Below are 27,854 nucleotides of genomic sequence, written 5' to 3'. Positions count from 1 at the left end.
AAACCAGGAGAGGTCAAGCCAGGATCGCAGTGGAGAGCAGAGACTCGTCTTTAAAAAGCACGGCGCTGAAATCTATTTTGAGTTTTGCAAAACAAGAGGCCGTCTGGGCCTCGCTCTCTCTCCCTTTCGATCTTCCCTCTCTGACCTCTCCCTTTCGTCTGAAAACCAGCCTCCCAGCCTCGTTCCCACCGCCCCTGGCCTCCAGCTCCAGGCCCTGGTGGGACTGAGCCCAGGAGACCTCAGCACACGCGGGAACTCCCTGACCCGCCAGCTCCGGGGACGAGGTGCACCCAGCTGTGCTGTCTCCCGGCTCTCCCGTGAAGGCACTCCTAGCCCTCCACGGTTTTTCCAGAATGCACGGCGAGGGCATCTGGGGTCCCCGAGCAAGCACGGGGCCTAACATCAGGGATCCCAGGCCCCACAGGACCCTGTGCATCAGTCACGCCAAATTAGGAGGCTTTCTCCATCCCCAGGTGTACCCTCGTGTCCCTGCCTGGCTGGGACCTGTGCCCCCTTCCCTCCCTCCAGAAGCACTGGCCCTGCAGAGTCCTGCACAGGGGTCCCCGGTCCAGCCCCACCAGCCCCCCTCTCCCTGCAGGCTCACAAACTGGAGGAGGCTGTTGCCTGGCAGTGTCCAGCGCCCCGAAGGCTTCCAGAGCCCACCTGGCAGTTTCCAGGTGCCGGTTCTGCTTGTTCCTGAAGGGGCCGGGCACACGGTCAGAACGTCCCCTGGACAAGTGTGAGAGAACCCAGACGCTGCCCACAGGCAGCCAAGCTGGAACATGCTGCGCAGCCGCCCCAGGGCCCTCCAGCCTCTCTGTATCTGTCTGTACAATGGGTGTGCCCGCCAACAGCCTTGTCCCGCAGGGAGGGACCCGGCCCCCGGGAGCTGGGGGAGCCTGCGGAGGAGGAGGCCCACGGGCAGCTGGGGCCCGGCCCCACGGACATTGTTCCCAGGCACAGCCGGGCTGGCCGGGCGAGGGCCTGGGGGACCAGCTGCCGCCCCCGCCCGGCCAGAGGAGCCGGGCCGGGGACGGGAGGCCGGCGGCACCCGTGCCCACAATGGGCCCCTTTCTCCCCTTGCTGATTGAGACAGTTGAGTTCGGAATATTTAAACAGTTGTATATTCACAGACCTCGGGGAGGGGAGGGATGACCTAAGGGGGCGAGGCCCGCGATCAATGCTTAATCAGATAACTGCCCGCTCTCGCTCTCGACAAGGCTTCACGGAAGATCAGCCACTCAAACGCTAATTCCTCTTGCTAATTAAGCAGCCTGTTAATTGCTCCCGGGCTCTAATGCCCGTCATTATGCCTGTAACAGCCCGCCTGACAGCACTGGGCCCAGGGCTCGGGGCCCACAAAGGAGCGGCCGTAATGAATCGGCCAGCGCCGGGACCCCCGACGCCATCAGCCAGCACCGCGACCGCGCCGCTCCAGGGTCCAGGCACGCCGGGGTCAGCGCCCCTCACGCCAACCAAATGCGTCACAAACGCCGGAACTCGCCAGGACCCACCGACGGCAAAGGAGAGGTGCCAGGAGACGCTGTTCTTTCTTCCTTTCAGAAAAACCCTGCCTGGCCCAGGGACTGCACGGTCGCTCCCTAGGACTCTCCGCCTCCCCGAGCCCTCGTCCAGCGCCAGCCGCCAGCCGCACTCAGGGCTGTGCCCGAGTTCCCCGGTGTGCACCTGCTGAGCCGGGCACAGCGCCCTTCAGAGCCACTGGGCAGCAGCTCCATGGCCTGGAGCAGAGTGCCTGGGCTCTGGGGCCTCAGTTTACCTGTGTGGCTGGTGCCAACAGTGCCTACATCAGGGTGTCACAGCAGACACGAGGGGTGAAGTGGACCCAGCCAGGCACGAGGAAGATTGTGGCCCTCCCGGGAACTGTCCTGTCCTCCTGTCCTCGCGGTGGGCACAGGCCCAGCACCCTGGTCCACGCAGGGGCCTCTCAGGCCCGGGCTGTGCAGTCAGAGCCTGGCCTCCTGGGAGCGAGGTGCGGGACCCGATGCCTGCTGGTTAGCAGGCCTGAGTGAGGCAGAGCCGTCGGGTTCCAGACACCCAAAAAGAGCCGCAGGGAACACCCGCAGGCCAGGGGTCCAGGGGAGGCAGTGCCGGCCAGAACCTTCGCACGGACAGGGCAGGCACCGCATAGGCGGCCGGACTGCCCTGCCTCCTCCTCGCGCCCCCAGACCCTGCCAGGTCCTACCGATTCCTGACATGGCTGGGCCAGCCACGGAGGTCAGCATACTGCCACCAGCTCCCCTGAGGCTGATACGTCGGTGCCACGGGCTGAGCCGGGTCGCCGGCCTGGGTCACAAGCCTGGGTCTGTCCGAGCCTCAGGCCTTCCCGCCCGGGGGCCTGGTGGAACGGCGTAGGGGCCGGGCTGGGCCTGGGCTAAGGCTGGAGGCTGCAGAGACCGCAGGCGGCTCGTCCCCAGATCCAGGGGTCGGCCTCTGCCCACAGGCGGCCACTTCCATCTCTCCAGGTCCACTGCCCGTCCCTGGACAGCTGGTGATGTTGGCGACAGGGTGCAGCAGCCCTCGATAAAGGCTGCAGCCATCCCAGCCAGGCCAGCTGCAGCGCAGAGAAGCCCGCAGGGCCCAGAGAAATGGGACCTCCCCTGGGTCCCCCAGCCAGCCCCCAGCCCTGGCCCAAGCACCCAGCCATCCCTAGGGAGACAGAAGTGCTGCCCTGTGGGGAGGGGTCTCCACACGTGCTCCCCCCTCCTGCTTCAGGACGGAAACAACCCCTGCCATATCCGCCGTGGCTCTGACCCACACCTGCCCTCCGGGGACCACACACCTCGTCCTTCATGAGGACACAGGTTTCCTTCCCAGAGGAGGAGGGACAGACCGACCACCCAGGTAGGATGTCTGACTACCTGAGAAGCAGGCAGAATGAGCCTGCTTCCGGCTTCACGTCCCAGATCCCTGTGGGACGGGAACCGCGGCTCCAAACCCCCCACAAGAAGGCACAGAAGGGGCTGAGCTGGGCTGCCCCAGGTCCAGCCGCGCCCACATCACCTGGGAACACTCTGGGCTTCCTTCACCTGCGAACAGGCTTCTACTCTCTGGCCCGAGAGCCAGTACAAGGATGGGAGCGCTCGCGTCACCGTGTGGTGCCTCCTCCGGGAAGCCCCTATGGGTTCCCAGCGCTCTCCAGCCGCACCTGGGGAAAGCATTTTTATCTCGGCCTCCCACACCTCGCTGTGGGTTTGCAGGGTTGACAGACACCTCGAGATACGCCGTTCCCACTCCGTCGGCGATGGTGCCTGCGGCCGGTCACATCTGCCTGCCAGCTCCCCAGCAGGGCGGACAGATGCATTCCCCGGCGGCCAGCAGAGCCCGGTCCCACCCGCAGCAGGCGCCCCGGGGTCTGGGGTGGGCCATCGGAAAGTGGGGTTCTGGTCATCACAGGGGAGGCCCCGAGAAGCAGGGGAGCCCCGACTCTGCCGGTTACCACCACACGGGCGCACACGAGGCCTGCATGTCCAGCAACACCCCCCACAGGGCGCCCAGGCACACGGTGGCCAGGAGGACTGAGTTCTCCTTCCCGAGACCCTGCTGAAACCTGGGGTCTTGGCCTCCGGCACCTCACTGCCCAGAGTGCCAGCCCCCCGCCGCGCACTGCCCGCGATGCCACCCTCCGGCCCGGCTCGGCGGGGGCTCGCGTCCCCCGCCTCCGTCCTGCGGGCCCCATGGTCCCCCCTGGCCTGGGACGCGGCCGTGCTGGTTTGAATTTGTGGGGCCGGGGCTGGTTTCCATTCCCTGCCGCCGCCAGCCCAGGGCGCTGCAGGAAGACGCAGCCTGCTGGAGACAGACGTGAAGGCCAGGACGACGGCGTCGCCGACCCGGCCGGTAAGGGAAACCCCTAAATTTGATTTCTTTTCCTGGGCTGGCTTTGGAGGCAGGGGCTGGTTCCTCGGGTAGGAGCCGGACTGTGGTCTTGTGGGGTCCAGAAACGTCATTTCTCCCCTCTTACAAGGATCCTTTCTTCCCCCACAGGCACCCGAGCCCCGTCTGTCCTGCCCAACCTGTACCCCACTGCAGGGTGGCTCGGAACCGCTAGGGGGCTGGGGGGGGGGGGCTGGCCTTGGTGGCAGAGCCTGGAGAAGACGAGGATTCGGGTCTGTGACAAACGGAAGAGAGTGGCGAGCCGGGACGGCTCCCCGATCGAGAGCTGAGACTTCCGAAGAAACCCGCGGACGCTGGGTTTTGGGGGGTCGGTCCGTGTGGGGCTTGCCCAGCCCAGTGGCCGCACTCGACTGCCCACACGCGACTGGGCCACGGGGCCGCACGACCAGACAAAGGATTGTCTGCAAAGAGAGTGTCGGGGCCAAGCTGTCTCTGGAATCGGACGCAGGAGATGGCGGGTTTCACAGGCCCCACAGCGAATAGGAGGGTGCGGCCAGGCCCCGTCGCCCGCTGCCGTGTGGCTGCGCTGCGTCCCCCGACCCCCTGAGACACCGTGTGCAGGGAAGGGGCTTGCGGTGAGCGCGGCCCACTAATAGGACCCATATTCTGCCGGGTGCACATTTAATACAAAAGATCTGGCGAGATACCCGCCGCCCGCCCTGCTCTAGCCCGACTGAAAGGCCTTTGTTCGGGGAGATTAGAGCAGGATTTGCTTTCATTTTTCACGACGTTTCACTCACTACATCACCGAGGTTATTGACGTGGCCGCGGCGCCTCCTCCCCACCGCGGCCCCCCAGCCCCCACACCCCGGGGTCGCCGGCCGCCGCAGGGCGGGCTTCGGGGACGCCTGCCCGGGCTGGCTGTCTAGGCCATCTAGGCCCCAGGCCCCGTCCCCGTGGCCGGTGGGTGCCCGTTGGCCCGGCCGCAGGTCCCCTCATGGGCCCCGCCCTTCCTGCGCCGTCCCAGACCCACATCGGTTTCTCTGGGCTTGGAGGCCTCGGTTATTTCTCGAGGCCGCCCTCTGTCCCGCACCTCCCGGTCCTGGCTGGGGCCCGTGGCCACGATGGCGGTCACGACGGCAGGCTGGCGGGCCTGAGGCCACCCGTCTCCTGCTACCCTCGACAGAAACGGTTTTGTTCCGGTCGGGGCCTCTGGGCTAGGACCTGATCTCACTGTGTTTTGTTTTAATTAAGAGCTGATCTTTTTTGAGCCATTCCTGAAAATAGCTCCATGTTGCTTTCCTCCAGGACGTAAAATAAAATAAAATAAAAGCCCTTTTGAGAAACAAGTAATGTTTTGCACCCCCCGCCCCGCCGGACCCCCAGCCAGGGGTCGTGTTCGTGGGCCGATGATGCCCATGCTGGAGCTAACGTGGCCCCAGGCGTGGCCCGGAGGAAGGGCTCCTGGGACGCCTGGGCCAGGCCCGCGGCCACGGGCTTCCAGGGAAGCGGGGCCGGGCGGCCTTCTGCGCACAGCCTCTACCGCCTCCCCCGGCCCGGCCTCAACAGCCAGGCACTAATTGCGGCGTTTTCCTGCACAACAGAAAGAAAAGAGGAGAAAACACCCACTTATGTTGTCCCAACACAAGATTCTGACATGTTAACAAGTTTATTATATCCTGTTTCTAATCTAAACACAGAACGAGTTCTCTGCAGAAGTGGGAAGTCAGCCTCCAACGGTCCTCTCTGGGGCCAGCGGCTTCCCTTTACCCCTGGCCTGGGCTCAGCTGCCGCCCCTGGTCCCCTGGTCCCACCTACCCGCGGCCCCTCCCAGCAGCCCGTCGTCCCCAGACATCCCCCGCCCCCAGGGTCTACCCTGGCTTTTACCCCTGAACGCTGCAGAAGCCCCAGCCTGGTGCCGGAGGGAGGCCCCCTCACCCCCATGACCTCCCCTCCCCCGGGGTCTCAGAGCACCAGGAACAGGGGCTGTTGGTCGAGGCTTCCTGAGTCCACGCCGGGCTGCCGGCATGCCACGGCCAGGGGACAGCCCTCTCCCCTTGCTGGGGCTTTGACGTTTGGGGCAGATTCTTTGGGGCCATTAAAAATAAAAGGCTGAGTGTGCCATTGGGTTGACCTTGAACAAAGCCACCCTTCAGCTCCTGTCCGTCCCCGTCCTCCGGCCACGCCCGGAGCAGCGTGGGCGCCTTTTGTGGCCGTGGGGCTTTGCACCACTCCTCTGCCGCCTGGAAGCCTCGACCTTTTCCTGGCAATCAGGGTGGATGGGCACAGCGGGGCCCAGGCGGAGACGCAGCCCCGGACCTTCCCGTGCCTGGGGAGGGGCAGCCGCCAGACTGGGAGGGATACATGATCTTTGTGGAACAACATGATACGGGGCCAGGAGGAGACATCCTACAGATTTAATCCGTCCCCTTAATTACTTGGATTTCAAGCTGTGGACTGAGAACTCTGCCGGGCGGCAGGGGCCGGCCCGTCCCAGGCCTCCCACACCGGCTCAAGGAGCCACCTGTGGGCTCGGGCCAAGGACGCACAGTGGACAGCCATGACCCTCCCCGAGCAGGGGGCCGCGTCCTGGTCTCTCCCTGGATCCCTCAACCAGGGAGGGACGGACAGCACCCACGGCCTGGCGGGGCTCAAGCAGAGCAGGTGGGCAGGTCAGGAAGGTGGGCTCCCCCACTCCTTCCCCCAAGATGATACGGGAGTTGCAGCCTGTCAGCAGGGGCAGGGGCTCCTGCCTTCCCGCAGATCTGGGGCCCCAGGATCGGATTGGGGTGTTGCCCTGCCCCCAGCCCCAGCCCTCCCCCGTGCTCTGCAGATGGGCCTGTCAGCTGCTAAGTAAGAGACAATCCAGCGTGACCAGAAGGGCAGGCCTTTCTCAGCTCCTGGAACCATTTTCAAACCCTTAACTCCATGGCTTACATTAAGAAAAAGGATCAGTCATCAAACCTCACTGTGCGGCACAAAGACGCGGCACCCCCCACTCTCCCACGTTCCCCAGCCCCAGCCTCGGTTTCCTGCTGGCCTGGCGACACCGCCCCGGGCTTCCAGAACCCTCTTCCCAACACACTTCCCAGCCCCGACCCTCAGGCCGACTCGCAGCCTCCCCCTTCCTGGGAAGCCCGAGGAAACCAGCCCCCACCCCCCACCCCCCACCCCCGCCACCGAAGCCGAGGCCTTGGGGCCACCAGGGGGCACCAAGAAGACTCGCCCACGTCCCCAGCCTGGCAAGGCCATGGGGGACGCTGAGGCCGGCCTGAGAGCCTCCTCACCGTGCCCTTTCAGGAAAATGACTTTCCACGCCGGGGTCCAGAGGAAGGTAATTAACCGGACCCCGGAGGCCACCCCTGCGTCGACTCACCCGCCTGGTCGCACAAAGAGCCGCCGCCGAGCCGGCCTGGCCCCCGTGCTCCCGCGAGGACGAGAGGTGGGTCTCGCTCTCCCCCACCCGTGCCTCGGGAGGAAGCCCCCTACAGCCCTGAGAGGCGCCTGGCCACTCAGGAGAGGGAAGAGCCGGGCAGGGGGCATCCCCGCGAGCCCCGTGGATCGAAGGGCGTCTGGGAAGAAGTCACAGGCTGGCGAGCTTGCCCGCAGGGCCCTCGGTCTGAGTGGAGGGAGCAGTGCACCGGGAGCAGTGTGGAGGTGGGCCGGGGCGGCGGCGGATTGTCCCGGGCCCAAGCTCTCCCCACCTTGCTGGACCCTCCAAGGCATGCAGCCGAGCCCTGGTCCCACGGACGGGCTGCCCACATCCCAGCACCTGAGATGGCTGGGCGGGCGCCTCTCTGGGGCTTTCTTCTGCGGCCACCCTGAGTTCTCACCCCCCCACCCCCTGACCACAGACACATTGCACATTGCTGGAGCCCCGTGTGCACATGCATTCACACACACGCACGCACACACACACGTGTGTGCACCCCTCCTAGAGCCCTGCCCTGTGTGCCTGGTTCTCCCCATGCCCCGTTCCCTCCTCAAAGTCCACCCTGGGCTGAGCTCATGTGGACCCTGGGGGGCCCCAGGACCCCGTTTCCTGCCCCACCATTGGCCTTGGCCAACATCACCCATGGGCCAAAAGCCACGCTGGGGCAAGAGCCCAGTCAAACCGGAGGCCACCTCCCTGACCGCCCCACCGTCAGCACGAGGCCCACTGAGGCCGGGCCCCAAATGGCACATGTGGTCAGGAGCCCCCAGACCCCAGCCCCGCTCCTGACGCCGGAGACGGACCGCACCAACGTGAAGGGTCCTTCTCCGATCTGGACGGCTCCACGCCCACGGAGGGGAGGCGGGGTCATCCAAGAGCGCAGAGCCCACCGCCAGCACGGCGGCACGTGCCCGCTGGCACTGAGGGCCCCGCACCCGACCGCGCCTCCAGGCTCCTCCCCAGACCCGAAGCTCCCGCTCCTGTCCCGGGAGGACCGGCCACACTGGAGCGAGGGGGCGCGTGTGCAGCCCCGCCCCGCCGGCGGGCTTCCGGCCGACCCCGCACACGCTCTCTGAACCCCTGGTTTCAATCGGCAGAACTCCACACGGTCTAATCCGATTTCCTGCCTCTGAAGAAGGCCGAGCCCATATTTGTATTTGAAATGCCCTTGAACCTGGGCTGGCCTAGGGCAGCGCTCGCAGAGGTGGGCATGGAGATGGGAAAGCCAGGAATGAATTATTCCAAATGGATGTGAGCAGAGGAAACAGCGGCTGGAAACCGCGGGGCAGGAGAGTATGTGGGGGTGCGAGGGGCTGCCTCACAGAGGACGGAGCTTGCCCGGCTGGGCCACTGGCCGGCACGGGGCCCAGACCCCCGGGAGAGCTCTGCGGGACAGCGGCCCCTCACCTGCAGACTCGCAGGCCATCAGGACCCCACGCATCGGCTGGGGCGACCCCGTGAAGGGCTGCTGGCCACACTGTACCACTTCTGGGCAAGTCTCTTCCAAGCGTGGGGGCCGACAGCCGGGCGCTGCGGTGTAAGACCCATCAGAAGCCACAGCGGCCTCTCCAGAGGCTGAGGAGCACAGGCCCTGGAAGGCCCTCAGCCCCGACGGAGTCGCCCACGAGGGCTGGGTCCACCGGGCAGAACTGACCTGGGTCCCCCAGCCCAGATGCCCAGGCCAGCAGGGAGCAATCTCCCCTGCCTCTCGCCCCACCTCAGGTCAGCCTCATGGCCATAGAGGCCCTCTCCATGCCTGGCCTCGGCCAGGCAGACTCAGGGCAAGCGGGTCCCATGGTGTCTGTGACTGGACCTGGGGTCCTCTGGGCAGAGGCCTGATGCATCCGCACAGCCGGAGAAACAGGAAGGTCCGCATCCCCGAGTGACCAAGCGCAGACCAGGGCTCCGCCCTCCTGGGAGACAGTCAGTGCCAATCAGGCCCAGACACCTCGAAATTCCGAAGGAAACAGGGAAATGGACCAGAACCAGCCCCAGCGCCACCTCCCTGCACCGTTTCAGCACACTCTGCTTCTGTAAGCAGCGGGCATTCGCATGGGACGGAGTGACCACAGCAGGGAACGGGCGCGGGGGCTTGCCTCTCGTCGGCACCGCGCTGGAAGACAGGGCGTCCTGGGGTCTGGGACGGTCCCTTAGGGCCCAAGAAGGATGTGGCCACACACAAGAAGGACGTGGACACAGTGCCTGCCCCCCAAATCAGCCTCTGCGGGGACAGAGCGGAAAGGCCGCGGTGCCGGCCCCACGATGCCCAAGACTGCAGCACGGCCGCTGGGGAGGCCAGAGAAGAGCCAGGTGGAGTCCCACTCCCTGAAACTGGGCAGCACACGAGCGCCCCCTCCATGCCCACCCGTGACTGTGGGCGACGCCACCTTGCTCCCGCAGGGGAGGCCCTGCCCCCACTAGCCTGTACACAGCTCACAGTGAAGGCAGCACCGTGGGCAGCGCATATGCAAGACGGTCGCCGGGTCCCCCTTTGTCCTCGGGAGCCCGGCTCCCAGGCCTGCCTGATGGAATATTGATCCTGGGAGTGCAAAGTCCAGCGAGCCATTAGTCCAACCTGCTCTCGAGCTGGCGGGGTCCCATCATTTGTCACCCACCCTGTCCCGCTGGGTTTGTTTAGGAGTGGGGGTATGTGCTCTATCGGCCACTTTCCAAGCCTCCCCACCGCACTCCTTCCCTGTCAGGCATTTATGGAGCCGCCGAGTTCCCACAGGCCCCCGCCCCCACCGCCAGGACAGCCGTCTGCGCTCGGACACCTGTGCGCCAAGTCTCATGAGTGCTGACCCGGCACGGCCCACGTCCTTCCATGGCAAGCGTCTCCCCGGCCACGCCGAGAGGCCAGTGCCATCATGCCCCTCGACCACCCGACCATGGGGAGGGGCAGCCCCTGGTTCAGGGTCACATGGCCAGTAAGGACCCAGCTGAGGTTCAGAACAGATTTCTGTGGATGCCAAAGGCCACATCCTCGGTCACAGGAGACGGCGTCACCAAGCAGGGGCGGGTGTGGGTTGGGTGTGACCAGGGAGTCGGGACGGGGCCAGCTCTGGAGAAAGGGGCTCCGCCCTCACCCCATCTTCCGGTGGGCATCTTGGCATCTGTAGGAGTCTCTGCTCTCCCCGCCCCCGACATCTGGAATTCTGCCGGTCACCCCCCAGGGCCACCCACCGGGTTCATTCAGCAGCAGGAGTGGCACCTGGTTGGGGAAGCTCAGGGAATGGACAAAAAGGATACAACTGCCACGGTCCTTGTCGGCTGCCGGCTGCCACCTGGCAGCAGAGGTGCTTCCCAAGCACACGTGTGTGAACACGTGTGAGCGGCGTGAGCGCTGATGGGTGCGAGCGTGTTAGAAAGCCTGGTAGTGTGAGTGTGCACGAGTGTAAGCGTGTGTGTTTGTGTGCGTGCACGAGTGTGCATCATGAGCACAAGTGAGTGTGTGGTGAACGTGGTGTTGGCGTGTGTGCAAACGTGTGAGCACATGAGAGTACTGGCATTACATGCAAGTGTGCAATCACATGTGCACGTGTTAGCATCGTGTGTGAGTGTGAGCACACAGGAGTGTTTGTATCTATGTGCAAGTGTGTAGTGATGTGTGCTATGTGTGTACATGCAAGTGTATGGTGCCATGAGCATGAGTGAGTAAAGATGTGATCATATGTGTGTGCTACTGCGGGCATGGGAGTGTTAGCATGTGCACACACGTGTGTGAGCATGTTTGACTGTTAGACACATATAAGTGTGTGATCGTTATGGGTGTGTCTGCGCGTACATAAAAGTGTGGTCACGTATGTGCATGTTACATGTGAGCACATGTGAGTGTGCCAGCATATATGTGCGAGCGTGTGACCATCTGTCGGTGTGTCAGCACGTACATACAGATGTGGGCACGTGTGTCACTGTGAGCCACTTGACTGTCTTAGCATGAATGTGCAAGCGTGTGATCACACGTGTGCATGTTAAGTGTGAGCACACGCAAGTATGTCTGCATGGACGTGCGAGGGTGTGCTGGCGTGCACACACAGCGTGGGCACGTGCGGGTGTATGTGAGCTTGTGTGAGCAAGTGCAAGCGCGCGTGTGTGCTGGAGGGAGCCGTGAGAACGGGTGAGTGCGTGTGAACATGCATGAGTGTGTGCAGGGGAAATGCCGCTGTCTCACACCCGTGACGGCGTTGCAAACGAACGTCCCAGCCAGTCCACAGCCCAGAGCTGGCACCTTCACCGTGGACACTCCTCCTCGCGATACCCGTAGGTATAAAAACAAAACAAAACAAAACGCTGGCAGGAGACAGAAATGTCTCCAGCGTTTGTCCCTTCACATCCCGAGTGTTCAGAATGAAAGTGAGAAACAGGCTCTGTTCTCAAGTCCAAGTCCGGCTCCTGCGTTCCAGGGTGGGGGCTCGGGGCTGCGGCACCTCCGGCAGACCCCGCCCCTCGCAAGCCGGCCGCAATGCCAGGGGACATCACGCAGTGCCAACGCCGTGGGTGCTCTTGGGGGCAGAGGCCAGGAGCGCGGCCCCCAGACTAGGAGGGCCCGGTGCGGTCTCCCGGCCCCTCCCCAGCAGGCTCCCTGCCTTGTCCGTGAGGCGTCCGCGCAGACCCTCCTCACTCCCTGCTGCTTTCCTTCTGCCCTGCACACCTTCGCTGAGCCCCAGCCGTAAGCTGGGGACTGGGTATCTCTCTGGCTGGGACCTGGCTGGAGGCTGGCGGAGCGCACAGGGACGCCAGCCCCCAGCCCTGCCCCCAGCCCTGCACTCAGCTCTCCCGCGCCTCCTCTCCCTCCTCCTCCTGCCACGGGAGGGCCACGAAGGCCAGAGCTCAGAAGAGCTCCCTTGGCTTCTACCTCCTGTGGAGCTCAGACACCCGGACCCTCTCCCGGGAGGTTCCTGGCCTTGGGTAGGAGTGGGTCCAAGCGGCCCTGAGTCAGTTCTGGGATGGGCCCCGGGTCCCAGTGACCGGGTGGGTGCTGTCCTGTTTGGAAAGGCCCTCCTGGCACTGGGGGCGCGTGCTGAGCCTCCTAACGGTTTACAGCGTCTGGAGCGGGCTGGGTCCTGGACTCCGCTCCTTATACGTTTGACCTTCTTACCCCCAGGAGACCCCGCCGGCCACCCTGGTCAGCGTGCGTGAGCCGGCAGTCAGGGTGTCGCAGACCTCAGATCCATCTGCCAGTAACATGTGACCTCTTCAGCCCGCAGGAGCCCTGCCTCAACCAGGGCCAAGGCCCAGACGCAGGGGCAGGGGTCAGCAGCACAGGCAGACCCTGCCCCGGGGATGTGGCTGTGGGGGCTGCCGGAGGACAGTCCTGGTCCAGGCTGCACGGCCCGGGGTTTGAGCCGTGGGTTACCCCAGTCGCCAGGAGCCCACATAAACCCCCAAAGGTACGGCGGCCTGCGGGCCGGTAACAGGGCCCCCTGCGCCCCCCGAGCCCTACGCACCCTCGGGCAGACCCCGCCAGCGCCCGTCTGCACGCGTGGGTTCGGTGTTGCTTGGTGAGAGGAAAGTGCGTCCTGCAGCGAGGTGACCCTGGCGACCGAGGGCAGCGCCAGGAGGCCGGAGGGCCGACCCGGGGACAGCACCGGCGCTCACCTCCGGAAAGCTCAGCGTCTGCCGAGCAGGGAGTTTGGAGACAACGCGGCTCCTGGTTCTGCTTCCTCTGCCTTCGTCCCCAGCGAGAAACGCCTGGGCTTCTCCGAGGCCTGTCACCTCCCTCCAAGTGATGCCCCGGGCCCAACTTTTCCCTTCACTGAGACCGTTCGGCAGGGGGTGCGTCCCCCCCAAAACGCAGGGAGGACTTGGGGAGAACACGAGCGTCCTGAGTCGGAGGCCGGGCCGGGCCGGAGTTTGATTAAAGTCGCTTCTATTTAGTTCTCACCTAGATAAGATCTTAATCACAGCCCCCAAATTATCAGCCCTGACATTTATCAACGCCGTCCGCCGCCCCCGCCCGCGCCGGCCATCAGCCTTTCTTCCCGCCCTGCCTTTCAATGGAGGTTAATTTCGAGTACATGATTTATCTTGCTGGGCGAGCAGCTCCGAGGCGCCCACCTTTTCAAAGGGCGGGCTGGGGAGTGAATTATAGCGGCGCTGCCCAGTGATTGGGTTCCGGGGGGAAGGAGAATAGGCGGCCGTGTGATGCCTGATGTGACGCTGGGCCTTTTCAGCCCGCGAAGAAGAAAAGATTAGGCCTCTGACAGCGGGGCTGACAGGCGAGCTCAGGGCAGCAGACAAAAGGCCGGTACCTGAAAGCCGGACCCGCGCCCCGTCCCCCGAGGGGGTGTGTGCGCCCCGACCCGCCTCCTTTGCATGTGCTCAGGCGATGTGGTGCCCACACCCCACCTGGCCCCCGCCCTCCCCTCCCCCGTCCTGCTCTCTCCCCTGCCCGTCCCCAGCGGAAACCCGTCGGGTCCCGGGTCCTGCACTGGGGTCGCTGTCTGGCTCCCAGCCCTTTGACAAGAATCCCGTCTCCGCATGCGGATGCCTCCGGCCAGCAGCCCCTCTGAGAGGGGGAGGCCTGTCCATCACACCCCCCAGCTCAGAGAACACACAGAGGCCTGTGCAGATCCGCCCGACGCCGGGGGTCTGGCAGGGCGGGCCAAGGCCGTGGGCGCAGGGCTTCGGCTGGGCCAGCCCGGACGGGGTGCGGCGGCCCGTGTCCCAGTCGCTTGGATGGTAGAACTCCTTCCCCCATCCCGCAAGCCCCAGGAGGCAAGGACACCCCCTCCCCAGCCCGGGGGCCCTGACCTCCCAGCCATAGTGACGCTGCAGCATTTTTGTGTTCAGAAGCTTCTCTCCAGGACGGCAGGGAGCCCACAGCTCGACCACGCCACACGGGGAAAGGGACCCCACACCAAAGTGAGCCACCCGTGTGGACGTCGCAGCAGGATGGGAAAATCACTCACATGTAATGCTCATTCGGATGTTAGGGAGTCGGGACAGGTCCCCAGGTAGGACACACAGAGGAGCTCCTGGCAGAAGACCCCAGGCCCCAGCTGCCCTCAGTACAGAGGCGGCCGAGCAGGTGGGCCTGGGGCCTGGAAGAGGCCGCCTCCCAGGCCCCCGGCAAAGACCATCCCCCGAGAGGCCGGGGGGCTGCCTGGGGAAGCCGCCAAGAAGCAGGACCAGGGAGGTGGTCCCCTCTCTGCCCAGCACGGACAGACAGAGGGACAACACCAGATTTAAAGGGAAATGGGTCCTGCCCCACAAGGCTGCCAGACCCCACCCAGGCCTTCCAGGGGGCCATCCCCGCACCGTGAGGGGCAGGCACGGAGCTGGGCTCACCTCCCGGCTCCCAGAGCCCGTTGCAGCCGCCGATTTGGGGGTGTGGGCCCCTCCCTCCCCTGTTCTGGCCCCTCTCACCAGGCCGCCTGGCCTGCAGGGCAGCCCGAGGGAGAGCGTGGAGGAGACCCGTCAGAAGCAGGTGTCCACGGGAGCGTCTGCGGGCCCAGGCGTGACCCCAGCGTCAACCCGGGACAGACGGAGTTCACCACGGCCTCGGCGCTACCCGAGGTGTGTACACACCCCCCGCCAGCTCTCTCTGCACCGTCCCGTGGGCTGGGTGGAGGGTGAGTAGACACGTCCGGGGAGCATCCTGGCGTGACCCCCTTCCTGCCCTCTACATGGAGAGCAAGGAGCACGGACGGCAGTCGCCGGCCCTGCAGGCCTCACCACTGCCCCCTGCCCCAGGAAACACCAGCCCGGCACGTCGCCAGCCTCCCAAAGCCACGATGCCTCCCTGAGCTGGGGATTCCCCAGCCTCCCCCCAAATCACACGGATCACACAGCCCTGGTTGCCCCTCGGGGGTTTGGGGGAAATCTGGCTTCTGACCCCCCAGATAACCTCAGAGCTCTGGGACATCACCTTCGCCCGGATACACAGATACACGGACCAGCCCCAGGAAAACTGTGGGTGCTCACAGATGACCCTCCCTCCCGGCCCGGCTGCGGAGCCCTTCGGTCGCGCACGGGGAGCCCTTGAATGAAACGCTGGTCTGACGGCTGCCGAGGCTTTACCAGGCCCCGGAGCATTAGCTGCCAGACAGCTACGGAAAGATCGTTGACTTCTGGCAGCCGAGGGCCCTGGGGTCCCCTGAGCACCAGTCCCGAGAGCGCCAGAGCACACTCTATGTCCCTGGGGCTGTGGGGGCGGCTGCCCCCCGGACAGGGCCGTCTCTTGGCTAATGGTAATAATGATAATAATAGCAACAATAATAATAATAATGGTTGGTGTCCATCCGGCTCAGACCCAGTAGCACCCGCGCAGCCCCATCCCCACCGCCCCGCAGCCGCTGACCAGCTGAGCCGCAGAACTGGGAACGCCCACAGCACGCAGAGAAAACCAACCTCACGCACAGCCTTCCGAGGCCATGCACAGCGCGCCTGTATCTTTCACACGGGTGATTTCGTTATCTCTTTTTCCAGTTGACAACACCTTTTGGAACAATCCACAGCCATCTGGGAGTTCCCGGTGGTGGGGGTCACAGACACCACCACCCCCCGAGGCCCCAGGGCTTCCAGATCTGTGCTCAGCCAGGTGCAGGTTCGAGCCCTGCCTCCCTGCCCTCGGGGCGGCATGGCACCTGCCACCATGCAGACTCCTGCCAGCGACGTGCCCGCCAGTCCTTCCCCATGGTTGTGACAGTTCCATAGGACGCCAAGCACCAGCCCAGGCCTGCAGCGACCGACCCCCGGGGACAGACCCTCCCACGTGTGGAGTTCTGACCCCCCACAGGGCGAGGTTGCCACTTATCTGGGGGCATCCCGGGCCACAGAGACCAACACGGCCCCTCTGCCTGCCAGGCTGGGACAGCGGCTCCCGGGGGGGCCCATGACTAACCTTACATCCCTACCTCACACCATAGACAACTCCCACCAGGAGGATGGAGGGACTTAAATACGGAAAAGCAAAACTCCAAAACGTCAAGAAGGAAGTAGAGGAGAATCGGACCTGGGGACAGGGAAGGAGTCATTAACAGAGACACACAAGGCAACGCTGATGGCACCAAGCTGCCCGCGCTCCCTCCCTCAGCCCACAGACGGAGGAGTGCAGCCCCTGTGTGCCGTGGACATGTTCCCAAGCTGGGAAATTGGTTGGTCCTGAGCGAGGAGAGAGCTTGGCAGGGCCCAGTGTGCGGCAGGGCTCCATAGGACGAGACCACGGAGGGGCAGCTGCCAGGGCGGCCTCTTCCCCTTGGTGATCCCAACCACCCACCTCCCCCCGGGGGTCTGACACCTGGCTGATGGTGGAGGCAGGAGGTGAGTGCGGACCTTTGGGGGCCATGCCTTGGGGAGCTGTCTGGGATTGGCCCACCGAGCCGGGGATCATGTGTGCCCTCTACCAGAGAAGGTGGCTCTGAGGTGTGTCCGCCCAGCAGGGCGGACAATGGGAGTGCAAATCCGCTGGGGCCGATTCCCATAATTACTGTGATACTCTAGCAGGGATTACCTCCAGCACAGCCCATCGGGGAAATGGGCTGGGAGCACAGAAGCTACCTGGCAGGTATTTTGAGCAGGCTGGTGTTAAGAAGATCTGCGGGCTCCCCGTTGAGCATTAAATGGTGTATACTTAAAGGATTGGTCTATTTACATTAGAATTAGTGGAGCAGCCGGACAGCAAGGAGCTGCCGCTTCCAAGCCCGTAATCCATCCGGGAGCCCACAGCACCTGGGTGCAGAACCGTGCTCCCCTGCCAGCCGCCAGCTCCCGGCCTTCGGCCTCCGCCCTGCTTGGGGGCAGGGCAGGGATGAAGTCTGCAATCTCCCCCAGACCTGCGGAGCAAGGACTCTCCCAAGGGTGGGGCTCAGGAGCCCCGCAGGAGCCCCTGCTCCCAGAACAGCTTTGTTCTTGGACATGAGGCATGGGCTCCAGGCTCTGCCCACAGCCCAGCTCCCTGGGCCCTTCCTGCACAGCAGGGCTCTGTGGCTACTACCATCCTGCTCTGAGGAGACCTGAGCTGCCCACCCAAAGCCACACCACCAGTCTTGACCCCAAGCAACCCGACCCCAGGTCCCACCACCAATGGCCACTGATCCTCCTGTGCTTCTGGCCAGGCCAGAGCCCGGGGTGGGAGGTCTCGCAGCAGCAGCTGGGGAGGGCAGGGCTCCCCTGGGGCTGGGAACCCGTTCCCAGCAGACATGTGAAGCCAGTGGAGCCAGAGGCTAGCCCCCACTTCCGACGCGGCTGCACCTGCTGCCCCGGCCCCGCCCCTCACCCCACCCAAGCAGGTTCCCCTCGAGGCCACACTCTGTTCCAGAGCTCAGTGACCTTGGACGAAGGGGACGGGGCTCAGGTTCCTGTCCTGCCAAAAGCCATTCGGTGGCAAAGCCCACTGGCCTTGTGCGGGCCACAGGCAGGCCTCCGGGTGCGCTCCCCTCTCTGGCCTCTTTCGCACCCCCGTGGCCAGCTGAGCCTCACGGCTGAGCGTTCCTTGTCCCCTCTGCTGGGCAGTTTTCCGCCCTCTCTGGGCCTTCTGGACCATACTCTGCGTCCTGTTTCACGAAAAGGTAGCAGTTCTCTGCACAGGCTGCATCCCTGTCCACGGTCGGCGGCTCTGAGGCTGCCTGCCCCAGGAGAGCTCCGTCCACGGGTGCTGCGGTCCTATCCCAGCCCCGCCCTGTAGGAAACTGGGGACAGCGGCTCCCGGGGACTGGGGCTGAGCCAGTCTTGCAGGACACACACCCCACATGGGAACAGAGGTGGACCCCAGGGGCCACGTAGGATGGCCCAGGCAAGGGAGAGGACTTTGGAGCCCATTTTCTGTCCTCCCTCTCCTCCCGGACCTTTGGTGGCCGGCTTGGCTGCCCGGGCACCTCACCAGTTTCTGTCCCATCTGAGGAAGAGGAGGGGAAGGGGCAGGCCGTCAACAGAAGCCTCCTCCAGCCCGTTTCTCAGGAACCAGAGCCCCCTCTCCGGGCTAATTAGCATGCTGTCTGTGGGCCCAGCTAGGAATGTAATTACCGAGGGGGCCAGCCTGCCCCAGGAATGCATTGGGAAGGTTACCATAGGAATCGGCTAGTCTATTCATCCTGCAGTACGGTGCTAATCACGGTCATGAGGAAGGGATTGGGGGCTCTGCAGGTTAGCTGGGGAGCCGCCGGAACAAAGCCCCCGCACTCACTCCTTAACCCTTTGGGGTCCAGACTGGGGGCTGCGGGAGGGCCCGCTCCCTCCGAGCCAGGGTTAAGCATCCTGTGCTTGGACGTGGCCCCTGATGGCCGCTGGCCTGGAGGGTACCCTGTGTTCCAGGATGCACCACCCCAAAGAAGTCCTACCACCCCCCGAACGGGGAGTTTAGACTGGAGGTGAGCAGACAGGCCCCGGCTCTGGGCCTGGCCGTGGGGGAGCCTGGACAGGCAGGAGAGCGCGGACAGGTGGATGGGACAGGGCGGACATGGGCCCTCAGCACACAGAGGCACGTGGACCTGGTTGACGCCCCGGGGTGGGGCAGGCAGGCCTGGAGGCTGCGCTGGGGAGACCGGCAGGCAGGAGGGCGGCCTTCTCCAGGGAGGAACCTCCAGGACACTGGCCACGAGAGCCCCCACAATGGCCTTCCCGGCTGTGCAGGGGGGCGGGGGGCGGGGGAGGCAGCCTTGCCTGTGTCCCCCCAACACCCGGGCCACTCCTGAACCACAGCTCGAGTTCCCGCCCCTTCAGAGCAACCCAGAGCCTCTGCCCCCACATAATCGGTGCCTTCCCTTCCGACGGACCCCCCCCCCCACATTGCTCATCCACACTTTCTGTGTACGTTCATCCAGTGCTTACTGGGTCCCAGGCCTGTCCGGGAGCTGGCAGGAACAGAAAGACTGTGTGCCCTGGGGTCAGGGCCTTCGGAGAGCATGGCCACGCCTGGAAAGACACTGCCCGGTCGCAGCGATGCCACCCCAGGGCAGCCGTGTGAGCTCTGGGGCAGGCTCACGTGGGAGCAGGGGCCGTGAGAACTGGCAGGGGAGAGCCCCGACCGCAAGCTCAGGGACAGAGGCAAGAGCGGAGTCTGGGCCGAGGCCGGAGGGCTCTGTGTGCAAGAAGCGACTGCAGGGCCAGCTCCAGGGACCCTGAAGGCCACACGGGGCAGCTGTCACCTGCCTGGCTCAGTGCTCTTCCCCTTCTGGACCCCTGAGTGGTGCACGTAGCCGGGGACAGGTGACTCCGCACAGGAGAGAAGGGGGCTCTCCCGGGCTGTGCGCAGTGCCGCGTCCCCGGACCCCACCTCAGGGCTCCCGCCTGCCCCAGCCCCTCCGGAGCTGCCCATCGGACCCCCTCCCGGTCCTGGGGTGGGTTTCGTTCACTGGCAGCTCACGTGCTTCCAGAACAGCAAAGTCCTGAAGCACGGAGGACCGCACTTTCCAGCACTTTCCAGAAAGCACAGGCCTTCCGGGGGCCGCCTCCTGGGTCCCCAGGCCACCGCTTGTTAGCTGGTATTCTGAAAAGCCTGGAAGGGGAGAGCCTGCGCTGCGGTCCCCAAGCCATGCTGTTCTCAGCAGACCCTGGGGGACCTTGTCTCCGTGGGATCGGCCATTCAGCAGTGACCCAAGGAGCTGTGTGTTGTCAACACGCCTTCCCCCAGCCCAGGAGCAGACCTGACGGGAGGAAGCAATTTGTTTGTGAATTTTGCCCTTTGTTATGGAAAGCTGCTGGGTTTTACAAAATTGTAAAGGTTTGAACCGTTAACTCCCAGGGTAGTCCGCCCTGTGGATGGGGAACTTTTGAGGAGGTGTTTATTCCTTCTTTTAAAAAAAAAAAAACACAGAATTGATGTTAAGTAGCCGTATGCAAATTTCCTGGGGCCTGTTGATTTTACTCTCTTGAAATCTTATTGAAAAGGCTCAACCCCACAAAAATGAGAAAAATTGTCCTCTCCAGTCAAGCCCTGATTTTCACGGACGTTTCTCAGGTTCAAGGCCCCTCTTTCAAGCTCATTTGGCTTTTCAGAAAAGAGCTTGTCCTAATTGCAGATTTCCTGCCCCTCCCGGTGCATCTGGGGTGGGGGGGTCGGGACCCCACCAGCCTCCGGCGCCCTGCTCAGGATGCCCCCACATGAGGTGTTTCTGCTCGCCCCCCAAAGGCCTGGGTGTTCCCGGGGCCCCCCCGCGGTCTGGTTTCCGGCGGGCGTGGGAATATCGTCGCAGTCATTGTGCAGCTCCAGGTGGACACAGATGGTGGCAAAGGCTTCGTCTGGGGGAGAATCGTGTCCTCAAAATGTACACGTTGGAATTCTGACCCCCAGGTCCTCAGAATGGGACTGCATTTGGAAGCGGGACATTTATAGAAGTGACTGAGCTCAAATGAGGTCCCTGAGGTGGGCCCTCATGCCATGGGACTGGGGACCTTATAAGAAGTGGAGATGAGGACACACGCGCACCAAGGGACGAGCTCGCGAGGACGCCGGGAGAGGACAGCCGTCCACACTCCAGGGAGAGAGGCCTTGCGAGGAACCGGCCTGGAGCCCCCAGATCTTGGACCTACAGCCTCTAGGACGGAGGGTCTCTGCCGCGGTGGCGCCGGGCACCTGCTGAGCCTCACAGTGACTGTCCCCAAGCCACAAACCTTTCCTGCCAGCGCCCCACTGCCATCCTGAGGTGGCGGGGTCGGGAGCATGTGTTGAGCCTGCTCGGGCCCTGATGGGGATGAGCCTGACTTCGTGTCCCCACCACACGGACACGATGGCCGGCGTCTGGTCTGAGCCCAAGAAGGTCCAAAGGAAGTCACGGGTTCCGCACACACACCCTTTACAGCCCCATGATGTTCAGAATCACAGTTTGTTTCTCACGTCCAAGACCGCGCCGTCGCCCCGGCTCCTCTGAATAAGGGGAAGGGGAGGAGCCGGGCCGGAAGCTGCAGGCTCTAGACCCGTCCGCGTCCGCGTGGGCCCCGGGCCTCACCTGCCCGCAGCTTCTCTGCTCATGCTCAGCTCATGAACGTCACGGCGGGGCCAAGCCTGCTCGCTAAGCAGTGGCCAGGGTCTTCCTTCCAAGGGAGAGAGGGGCGGGGGGCACAGCCAGGAACTTCGACAAAGGAGCCTCAGCACCCATGAACCAGGGAAACTTGGCACGAAGCACAGAAAGCCCCGGGCGGCATTTCCTAAAGACGGAGATGCAGGTGCACGGGGAGAGGTGCCTGCGGTTCCCTGGCCCGCGGCTCAGAGCTGGGGACGGAGCCCTGAGGACTGAATACCAACACCGCACCCGGTGTCCCAACCCCGCGGCACCCCAGCAGCCCCGCCAGGGACAGCTTCAGTCCACCTGCCTGTCGCGCCCGCGTTCCTTCCCCAGACACATCCGTGTGTGCCGGCCTGGGCCCACACTCCCAGCGAGGTGGAGGGCAGGGGCAGCTCGGCCCCCCCCCCCCCCCCCCGCTGGCAAGCTCTCGCTCTGGGACCCCCGCCCTGCCCCGAGGGAAGACGGCCAGCTGGCCCGGATGTTCCGCTCCCCTTCTCTGCACGTGGGCTCGCCGTAGGATGGGGGCTGTAGCAAGCAGCGAGGCATTGCTGCGGCCTGGGGGAGCCCGAGAGCTCTGGGGTCCCAAGGAAGGTCTCCCACGTCTCCCCAAACTGCCTGGTTTATCGATTACAGTCCTGCATGGGGTCTAGGAGAACTGTGCCCGGAGCCTGCCTCCTGCCTGAGGGGGTGCTGCTGGCCGAGGGGCAATGGCCACGGGAGGCTGTGCTTCGCAGGGGGCACCCAGCCAGGTGGGACCCCAGTCCGGCCCAGGCCTCGCCCAGTGCATCTGTCCAGACTGTGGGAGCTTAGAAGGGACAGGCAGGGGGTGGTTTCTCTGGACGGTTCCGGATCAGTTGGGCCACTGCCTTCTCAGGCTCCAGTGGCTCCGAGGAACCCCCCCACCCCGCTCGCTCCTCTCCTGGCACCGGCTCACCCTCAGACCGGGTGGCTCAGGTGGCTCTTCCGGGGACCCCCACGGGCTCGCTGCTCCCTCGGCAGAGCCCGGGCTCCCGGCCACGACAGATGCCACCCCTCACATTCAGCGGCCCCTCCCCAGATGGCTCAGGCTACAGAGGTGCCCAGGACGGTGGCTCGCAAACACGTCTGCCCACGCTGCCGTGCGGCCGCCCATTCAGCACAGATAAGCCCCTTCAGAAACGAGGAGGGATTTAATTCAGCGTCTGAGTGACAGCACCGAGATTTATCCCCGGCCCAGACAATGCCGCGCTGGGCTTTAATCTCCCCCAGACAATGAGCTGCCTCTCGGCCCTCATCTTGGGCCGTTCCCACGATGGCTGGTGATTAGCGGGGAAGCACTGGATGGGAGCCACTATCTCCCAAGGAAGAGTGCGCGTCTGCCGGGGTCTGGGAGGGGGAAGGAAGCGGAGCCCATCTCCTCGGCCCCGCAAAGGGGCACCGCCAGGAGGCGTCCCGCGATGGCCCTCCAGGTGCCTGTGCCAGGTGGGCACGCACCATGCGTTCCCATCCCCCGCGGACGGCGCAGCCCCTTCCTCAGAGGGACACCTGCCCGGGTCTCAGCCCTGTCGAGGGACCCCTTGGCCGATGCTTCTCCCTCCTCCTCCTGGAGGCTCAGGGCCAGAATGTCAGCACGTGACCAAGTGACAGAGGTCACCTTGAGGAACTCCCCCCTTTCCGGTGGCCCAGTCTGGCTCTCTCCCTCTTGGAGGGGCCCCAGCCCAATGCCTGGCGCACTTGTCACATCTCCTCTTTCCCTCTGAGAACACATTTATCGATGACTTCCACCCCCCAGAAAGCCTGAGCCCAGGCAGGACGGCCCTCAGACGCACAGAACCAGCCAAGATCCCCCTCCCTGCCCGCTCACGGGCCCGAGACAGCCCAGGGGCCCTCATGTCGACCCCAACCAGCCTTCTCTCTCCCTTGAAGGACGGAAGCACACAGAGTGAACAGGGCTCCGGGAGAGCTGGCCCGACTCGCTCCTGCACACCTTGAGAAGCCAGCCAGAGGCGCCGGTGAAGGGCGTGGTCCATCCAAAGAGGGTGGGGCTCTGTGTCATCGTCTTTGGACCCTCGGAAGGGTCGCCTGCCCGTCACCCTCGTCACAAAGCTGAGGCAGGGTGCAGAGCGAGCCTCTCCTGACGGCGCATTGTTGCAGGGCCTGCTGTGTGCCAGGTGGGACTCTGGCTCCCTTGGCCACCACCACCTCTGCCCACCCACCTCAGGCAGGAGACCCCAGGCCTGGGCCCCAGGAACCAGCCTAACCCACACACCCCACAAAGCCTGGGATCTCTGAGAACCAGAACCCCGAGGTTCACACAGAGCCTTCTCCCTGTCCCTCCTAACCTCTTTCTTCTCCCAAAGGAGAGGGCTTTTCTAGACTGCCTTTGCCGAGCCGGGCCTCAGGCCCGTGGCTCGCTGTCACCCCACCCCCGCTACCACTTCTGCCCCTTGGCCCACCCAGCATGCGCACTAGGCTCCCACGGTCTGACACCGCACTTGGCCTGTTTCTACCACCTGGACACGGACACACGGCCCTCCCTGCCTACGACCCAGGACCACGGACGGGGTGGGGGGTGCTCCAGCCCAGGGTCCTGCAAGACGGCCTCCGGACACAGCATTCCAGGCAGTAACAGAAGCAGCCGACTGCTTGCTCTCAGGCAGCACCCCGTGTGTTGGGCGACCCCAAGCACGGTTAGGGACCCAGGGCCCTTCTCGCAGACGCTGCTGGTGGAGGACGTCCCCCGCAACCATGGCAGCCCCTGGAGCTCACTTGATACGCACGCAGCTCCAGCCCGGCCCGCGTCCCCTTCTTTCCAACCCTCGCTGCACGTGGACTGAGCGCCACCCCGTAGGGCGCTCCAGCTCAGGGTGTCTGACGAGGGCTGAGCCGGGCTCCCACCCACCCCACTGCCCCGGGACATGGAGGGGAAGTGGGCGCGGGTCACCCGGCGGGAGCTGGGGAGAGCCACACGGCGTCCCTGCTGTGCCGCCCGGCACCTGCGCGTGGAGGTCTCAAGCAAACATGGAAAACGGAGATCAGCAGGAGTGCGGGGTAGTAGCTCTGTCTGGGGAGCGTAGATTTTAGAGAAACGGGAGCTTCTTCTTTGGTGAGGTTACATGTTTTAAAGGGACAGAATCAAGAAAGCACTGATGGTGACCGGTGGGGACCTGGCTAGGACTAGTTTTCTGTGCGGGAGGGACGGCGGTGAATGTGGCCAAGGCAGGGCCAGGATCACGGGCTCGCCAGCTGCCCAGCTGCACCCCAACACCCTCCTGTCCCTGGCCCCGCGAGTGGACATCTGGGCCTCATCTGTCCCCACCACGTGTCCACTGCCCAGGCCGGGGACGCCCTAGCTCATGCCCAGCCACGTGAGCCCACAAAAGCCAGCAGGGGGCTGACCTTCAGTTCATCCAGGCAGGAGGAAGGGGGGGCGAAGCCAGCCATCCCGAGCAAGGCCAGCTGTTCCTGCAGAGCCAGCCCTGCCCAGCCCTGGGCCCCGGACTGGAGGGTCCTCCGGTCGTTTGGGAGGTGAGAGCCACGCAGGAAGAGACAGAGGCCGGCTCCCGCCGTCACCCAAGCCTGAGCCAGTTCTTGGAATTTCCCTGAGAAGGTGGTCAGACCGAAAAGCCTGCTGAGCAGATCCGCAGGCCCCTTCCTCCCAGAGCAAGTGCGGGGACCACGTTACAGAGCAGTAGAGGTCCCTCTGCACCGCGAAGCCCCCACGATGCCAGGCCTTCCTCCACATGCCCTAAACAAAGGTAACCCAGCCCCAGGGTAGGGCATGGCCACGGAGCCGTGGTACTTCCCAGACGGGGTAGCCGGGGGCAGGGTGTGGGGTGGCAATGGCGCCGGCCAGAGACGGAGATGTCTGGGGTCCATGCAGGGGTGGTTCATGGGGGGGGGGGGCGTTGATGCCCCACAGGCTGGATCCCCTCCCCAAACAGCAGGGTCTCGAAAAGAAGGAAGAAAAGTTACCCTGTGGCCCTCCTCCTGCCCACTGACATCAGGGGAAGATGCTTGGCCAACGTGGGAGACGAGACGGGACAGAACTTAAGAGACCAGCACCCTAAGCCTCCCCGGGGACTCCTGTGGCCTCCATGGCCTCCGAGCCTCATGGGCCTCCACCGGTGGTCTCCGCCCGATCTGTCTCCAGGACAGGACACACTCTGCGCCCCCAGTGCCCCCACGCTGAGCCATGTTCCCACTGGATTTCAAGGGAACTTCGGGCTCCTTGACTTCTGACTTGGAAGGAGATGGATGAGGCCAGCTCCCCTTTGGCCGTTCCCTCCTTACCCGCTGTCTTACCTCCCGTTCGGAGGGCAGTGGCACTGCTCCCTTCTAAACAGTCTCCGACGCCCATCTTCCGACGCGCCTGCTGCACGCAGTGGCCCCAGGGCTCACTCCAGAATGCGGAACCAAACGTGCCCCCAAGTTCTGGAGGGATTCTGGTGATGACCTCTGCGCCTCAGCTACACGCATGGGGCTCTAGCTGAGCCAGGGCTTGGGGAGCACCTCTCTCTGTGCTGCTCGGGGAATACCTCCCAGCAGCCCCAAGACCCCACGGGAAGAGGGACAAGCAGAAGGGCAGCAAAGGCGCCCACATGGGCCACAGTGCCCAGACCCACGTGCCGCCCCTCGGCCCCCCTGTGGCTAGCACCCACCTGCGATCCCGATGGCCCGGTGCCAGGCAGACGGGGCTCCAGGGGCCTGCATCTGCACCGAGGACACCAGGGACCACCCCAGCCCTGCGGAGATGGGGTTCTGATGTCCCTGAAGTTCCATGCCTTCTCCCAGGCAGCGGGGGCTCCTCCATGTCCCCAGTGCCCACGGCCAGTCTGGGAACTCGGCAGCTGCCCTCTGCGGCCCTCACTGGTCAGGTCCTGGTTACTCAAGCATGTGCTGAGCGCCACTCGACAGGCCCCAATGGGAAGCCGGCAGGTGGGCACTGGTGGGCACGGCCCCGTCTAGGGCCGCAGGGCCAGTGGGGCAGGTTTTCCGGACAGGGAGGCTCTGCCGGGCCAGGGGCTTTGGGAGCAGCCCCGGTGCACCCCAGGGACAGAGAACCCCGGACTCCCAGCCTGCCTGTCCCTCTGGCAGCTCCCGGGGCCCCTCCCTCACTGGCGCAGAGACCCCTCTCTTCGGTGGAGGCTGTCACCCTTCCCGCAGGAGTCCCCGCGGGGCCCTGCTCTACCCCGACGCTTTCCCGGGAGGCTCCTCATCCTTCTAGGACAGCGGCACCCGCCTGTAGACATGGCTGCTGGTCTCTGCTGGGGACAGAGCTCTCCCGCGGGCTCAGCCCATGCCCCGCAGCCAGGGGCGAGCCAGAGCAGGACCTGGTATTTGATCCCGGGTGAAGTTGTGGCTGATGGAGAGCTTGTGGGTGCTCTCGGCTCCCGGGAAACCTCTCGGCTCCCGGGAAACCTCTCTCCCACGATCTGACTCCTCTCCTGCTCCTGGCAAATCCCTTCTTTCCTGCCACAAGGGGGTTTGGTGGGGGCTCAGGGGCTGCACCTTCCATGGTCAGGGGAAGTAGGCCTGACTCAGGGCGGAATAACCCTCCCCCCCGCCGTGACCACACCCTGGGCTCATGGAGGGGGGTTGACGCCTAGCGTCTGTCTCTTCCTGCGTGGCCCTCACCTCCCGAGAACGAGCAGAGGACCCTCCCGTGCAGGGCCCAGGGCTGGGCAGGGCTGGCCTGTGAAGGACCCCGAGTTTCGGGAAGACCCTTCCTTCCCATCAGACGGGCGTGGGCTGTGAAGGAGGCAGGGGTGGGGTCATCACCCGGAGCCTGCCCCTGCGAAGACCAGATCGACCCCCTGCCTGGAGCTCCTGGGTCGTGGGTGGTGCTGCCTGGACCCCAGGCGGGGCTGGGGGTTGGGGGAGGCAGGGACACGGAGGCGGGCCGGGACGCTCGCACTGTGCAGGTCACCTGCGTGTCACAGGGACAGCCACCCGGCCGCGGTGGCTGAACCGCTCCCCATCCCATTCACCCCCCACGCCGGTCTGCTCACACCGCGGACTGTGGCTATGGCAGTCCCCCGGAGTGGCCTCCCCTCCCGGTGTCTGCACTGCCCCCACCCCCGTCTCCAGCCTCCTGCCCTGCACAGGCCGCGTCAGGCTGCCCCAGGCATCTTGGCTCGGGCACGAGCTCGGGGTGGCGAACCCCACCAGCTCCCCGGCTCCATGCGATGGGTCTTCTCCAACCCTCCCAGCAGGGCCTGCGGCCGCTCCCTAACCCCCCCGGCCCCCGGGAGCCCCGGAAGTTCTTCTAGCCAGAGCCGGGACAGCGGCCCCAGGAGGCGGGCCGGGAGCTGAGCGCCGGGGGGGCAGGCGGGCGGGCTGGGACGCTTGCACTGTGCACTCGGGGAGACGCCGGGACACGGGCCGGCGGGCTGGCCGCTCTGGTCGCTACTCACCGGCCGCAGACGGGGCATGCCGGGCTGCAGGAAGCACACGGGAGGGGCCGGCCGAGGCCTCCCTGCGGGGTGAGCGCCTCACACACACCCTGTCCAGAGGACACCGGCCCGAGAGGGAATCGGCCCCCAGCCCCACAGTGAAGCACCCGGCGGAATCGAGATTTTCCAGCAGAGCCAGAACTTGTCTTTTGTCAAGAGGCTCCGTACTCTGCCCTTGACCTTCTCATGACC

At 64.8% G+C, this 27,854-nt stretch overlaps 1 protein-coding gene across 4 annotated transcripts in view; it reads right to left on the bottom strand.

The window, feature by feature from the left end:
• The window catches only part of PRDM16 (PR/SET domain 16), a 295,888-nt gene that overhangs the window by 241,279 nt on the left and 26,755 nt on the right, over positions 1-27,854 (bottom strand). The gene's annotated exons all lie outside the window — the stretch shown is intronic.

The sequence above is a fragment of the Mustela nigripes genome, chromosome 14 (genome assembly GCF_022355385.1).
Source record: "Mustela nigripes isolate SB6536 chromosome 14, MUSNIG.SB6536, whole genome shotgun sequence".
NCBI classification, from domain to species: Eukaryota; Metazoa; Chordata; class Mammalia; order Carnivora; family Mustelidae; genus Mustela; species Mustela nigripes.
The sequence above is the reverse complement of the archived record's forward strand: the minus strand, read 5'-3'. Positions and strand labels throughout refer to the sequence as shown.